This window comes from Colobus angolensis, unplaced genomic scaffold (genome assembly GCF_000951035.1).
Source record: "Colobus angolensis palliatus isolate OR3802 unplaced genomic scaffold, Cang.pa_1.0 Scaffold325, whole genome shotgun sequence".
NCBI classification, from domain to species: domain Eukaryota; kingdom Metazoa; phylum Chordata; class Mammalia; order Primates; family Cercopithecidae; genus Colobus; species Colobus angolensis.
The window spans coordinates 512428-517462 of record NW_012116544.1 but is presented as its reverse complement, the minus strand read 5'-3'; the positions used below and the strand labels follow the sequence as shown (position 1 = coordinate 517462).

The window sequence follows — 5035 nt, the reverse complement described above, 5'->3', positions numbered from 1 at the left end:
GTTTTATATTCTTTATGACCAAGGAAATCTCTGATATTGTCCTACCAGGCTAAAGAAACAAACAAAAGGACGATGATTATACTTCCAAGTAGCAGGTTGTTTAGGGCCCAGATATTCCATATGTGGACCACTGTGCTCATGTTTGTTTGTTTTAATAAGGCTGTGGCCCAAAACCTTACCTTTTTTTCAGAAATTAAAGCTTCTCGGTTCCATACTAAAGACAGGACAGCCCCATGATCTAAATCCAAGGGTGATGGCTCAGAGTAAGGACCATTTCTTGTTGACATGGAGATAGCTGAGTTGGTCTACAACAAATCTATGGGAGAAGCAGGTTGTGATGACTTGGAAGTGTTGGCTGCCTTCATGGTCTCAAAGTTCTCTGCCAGGTTCACCTCAGCTCTGCTGTACTGCTGTTCTGCTGTCAGGTTGGGAATGCTTGGCCAGTAGTGGTTCTCCACATGGTCCTCAACTGCTGGTGCTTCCCTGCTCCACTGCCTGCCAGAAATGCAATCGTAGCAGAGGAGGCTGGTAAGGGGACAGAAAACAGAGATGCTTACTGGCCACTGCCTGGCTAGGGAAGAGAGTTGTGGGCACCCAATCCTAGCTCACATGTCAAGTGCCATCCTCATCCCAGCATCTAGCAGTGTTCCCCATAATGTGCACTGCCTGGCCTGAGGTAAATGGAGAGCTCAGCTGAGGCCTGAAATTGAAAAGGGGCTTTCCAGAGTCCCGAGTGTCCTGGACATCTCACCAGCCATTAAACGAGTCTGTGTCCTTGTGGCCACAGACAGGCAATGATGGAATCCTGCCCACATTTCAGGGCCTTCTGAAGTCTTCACATGAGAGTTCAGCTCTAGCAACAGAGAACACTTCTGGTGTCCAGAGATTCTCAGTGCCTGGCGGATGTAAAACTGATTGATGGCATCTGCTGGCTTCTGGAGCACTGCTTGGCCATCCTTGCCTGCTGGCCCCAGCCTTGCCCATCCTTATCTGTGGGCCCCAGCCAGGGCACTGCAGAAAACTTGGTCTCTGGCTAGCATTCTGGACTGTGAGACAGCCTGGCTGCAGCTAGTGCTGGATGGAGAGAGTAGAGTGTGGTGAAGTGGGGACAGTGGGCATTCTGTTACGTGGCCTAGGGTTTCTTGTGACTCTGGACTGCCCAGGTGCGGTGACCAGAAGGGAATCAGGGAGTGGAAACCATTTCTAGGCCACAGCTCAGGGAGGGAGAACCCAGGCTGAGCCTGGTGTTGGTCCTGAGTTGAGGAGATGAAGCTGGAGTCCAGGGAGACCAAAGAAGCTCAGATAAACTCTGCAGGGCAGAGTATTCAGGGTATGAAAAGGATAAAGTCACAAAACAAAAAAGCTCCAGAGTCTTCAGCTAAATACTGATTGGCGCATGTATGTGTGTAAACTACCCAAGTCTAGGGGAAAAAACACCTGAAAGAAACAGAAAGAACAATGCTTGAACCTCCTACAGAACCAGGCATATTTGGTGTTCCCACCAGCAACAGTGGATAAATCTTATACTTCCCAGACCATTGGATGAAACACTCAGAAAAGAATTGCTCCAGTAGCGTGGAAGATTAGATCTAGGCCAAGGCTGCTAAGGTCCTACTTAACAAGACCTCAAAGAAAACCCTCAAAGAACCAAAATCTTTCCAGATAGTTTAACTGCATCCTAGAACATAGCTCCATAATATTTATAGGAACCCAACAATATCCAATGCACAATAAGATAAATTTCACATTGTCTGCCATCCAGCTGAAAATTACCAGGTATGTGAAGATAAAGGAAATGTCTCAATAATGAGAAGAAAATTTGATCAATAGATACAGAAATGGCACACATGATGGAATTAATAGGCAACGATATTAAAACAGTTATTATAATAACATTCCACAACAAGAAGGTAAAGGGAAGCTTGAACATGGAAGTAAGTAGAGACATGGAAGACCCAGCTTGAACTTCTAGAGATGAAAAATACAATGTCTGAGATGAAAATATATACTAAATGGCATTTAAAATAGAATAGATATTATACAAAAAAGGATTAGTCAACTGGAAGATGTAGCAATAGAAACTGTCAAAAACGGAACATGGAGAACAATATGGAAAAAAATTGAGCAAAAAGTCAGCACCAACAGGACGAATATAAGTGTAATTGGAGTTCCTGAAGAAGGTGGGGAGTAGTAGAAGAAAAAAATGTTTGAAAAAACTGTGGCTGAAAAATTTTAAATTTGGTAAAAACTATAAACCCAGAGACAAAGAACCAATGAACCCCTAGCACAAGAGACATAAGGATGACACACTGGAGCACATCATAATCAAATTGCCCCAAACAAGTGACAAAGAGAAAATCTGAAAGGCTACCAAAGGGAAAAGGACATTATACAGAGAGGAACAAAGATAAAAATGGGCTGAGTGTGGTGGCTCACACCTGTAATCCCAGAACTTTGGGAGGCTGAGGCAGGATGCTCACTTGAGCACAGGAGTTCCAGACCAGCCTGGGTAACATGGCAAAGCCCCGTCTCTACCAAAAATACAAAAATTAGCAGGGCGTGGTGGCACGTATCTGTAACCCCAGCTACTCAGGAGGCTGAGTCAGGGAGAATAGCTTGAACCTGGGAGGCGGAGCTTGCAGTGAGCCTAGATGGCACCATTGCACTCCAGCCTGAGCGACAGAGCAAGACTGTCTCAAAAAAAAAAATTAAAAAATTAAAATTAAAAAAAAGATGGCAGACATCCGGTTAGAAACAACGCAAGGTTAGGTATAGTGGCACATGCCTATTATCCCAGCACTTTGCGAGACCAGGGCAGGATGATCACTTGAGTGCAGGAGTTCAAGACCAGCCTGTGCAACGTGGCAAAACCTGGCCTCTATATAAAATGCAAAAATGGCCGGGCGCGGTGGCTCAAGCCTGTAATCCCAGCACTTTGGGAGGCCGAGATGGGCGGATCACGAGGTCAGGAGATCGAGACCATCCTGGCTAACACGGTGAAACCCCGTCTCTACTAAAAACTACAAAAAAACTAGCCTGGCGAGGTGGCGGCGCCTGTAGTCCCAGCTACTCGGGAGGCTGAGGCAGGAGAATGGCGTGAACCCGGGAGGCGGAGCTTGCAGTGAGCTGAGATCCGGCCACAGCACTCCAGCCTGGGCGACAGAGCGAGACTCCGTCTCGAAAGAAAAAAAAAAAAAAAAGCAAAAATTAGCTGGGTGTGGTGGCACATGCCTGTAGTCCTAGCTACTTGGGAGGCTGAGGCGGGAGGTTTGCTTGAGCCCAGGAGGTAAAGGTTTCAGTGAGCTGAAATCATGCCACTGCACTCCAGCCTGGGTGACAGAGTGAGACCCTGTCTCGAAAAAATAAAACATAAAGATAAAGAAACAATGCAAACCAGAGGATAGTGGAGTAACTTCTATAAAATACTTAAGGATAAAACGATTGTCAGTCTGGAATTCTACACCCAGCAAAAATATCTTTCAAAGATGATAGTGAAATAAAGACTTTCAGGCATTGAAAAGCTTGAAGAATTCATTACCAGCAAGTCCTCACTACAAGGAATATTAAAGGAAATACTTGAGGCAGAGGGAAAGTGAAACCAGATGGAAGTCCAGATCTACACAAAAGAATGTAGAGCACCCAAGATGGCAAATGTGTGAGCAAAAATGCAACATTAAAAAGCATTTTTAAAAGATAATTGACTGTTTAAGGCAAAAATGATAAATTAATGTGAGTTTACAGCACATATAGAAGCAAAATGCATGAAAACAATAACACAAAACCCAAAAGGAGGGAAATGCATGGGTACTGTTTGTTCTAAGGTTCTTATCCTCTATGTGAAGTAGTATAGTGCTGATGGCAGCCAATGCTAAGTTAAATACATATACTGTGTTAGTCTGTTCTTGCACTGCTATAAAGAAATGTCTGAGACTGGGGCGGGGCACAGTGGCTCACATCTGTAATCCCAGCACTTCGGGAGGCCGAGGCGGGTGGATCACGAGGTCAAGAGATCAAGACCATCCTGGCCAACACGGTGAAACCCTGTCTCTATTAAAAATACAAAAATATTAGCTGGGCGTGGTGGTGTATGCCTGTAGTCCCAGCTAAGCTACTCGGGAGGCTGAGGCAGCAGAATCGCTTGAACCAGGGAGGCAGAGGTTGCAGTGAGCCGAGATCGCACCATTACATTCCAGCCTGGGTGACAGAACGAGATTATATCTCAAAAAAAACCCACAAAAAAACGAAACAAAAAAAAGGCTGAGACTGGGTAATTTATGAAGAAAAGAAGTTTAATTGGCTCACAGTTCTGCAGGCTACACCCAAGAAACATGGTTTCCCCACAGCACTGGGGACTCTCAGCATCAACTTTGGAAATGGGCAGTGCAGGTGGAGTCCTCATGCTCCACAGAGGCAGCTGTAGGTCATAGCTCTCCCACGGGAGCCCAGCCCCTCTCCCTCCATCTAATGTTATTAGAGTCGGTTTCCCATCAGCCTTCAGTGTGAACTTCCAGCCTCTTTTCATCAGCTGCTTCCTGATGGAAAGGAGGTGCCGGAGGTGCACACACCTGTTTCTCCTTGCACAGGCCCAGCTTTCGAGCACGTCTTTGTTTGCTTAGTGGTAACATGCTCCCATCACCCTGCACTGCTCAGAAGCTATCTTCTTACCCAGCCAGGGCAGGGCAGTGGAGGGGCTGCAGAAGGCACCAAACGATTGCATTTGGGGGAAGGTTTTCTTGATGGGGTTGGTCTCCTGAGAAAGGGCTGCAAACCACACCACGTGTGCACTCTCTGCTGTCACGGCAAGACCTACATGTGGAGCCTGCAGACCTCACGGTCTATTTGCTGTGGGGACAGAAACCTGAATGTACTGGATCCTGAAGCTCTTAAACAAGGGGCTTCCAACCAAGCTCTGCCTCGGAAGGCTGGTTATATTTGACCACTTGCCAGGGTGTGAGCTCCCCAAATACCATCATACCTGGGGCTGTCTCTGGTTTGTAAGCACCACTCCCTCCAGAGAAGCCTGAAGGATGAGCAG

The 5035-nt window shown here is 46.3% G+C and overlaps 1 pseudogene; it reads right to left on the bottom strand.

The window, feature by feature from the left end:
* Positions 1-305: 305 nt before the first annotated feature.
* LOC105518653 overlaps positions 306-5035 on the bottom strand; it is a 24125-nt pseudogene continuing 19395 nt past the window's right edge.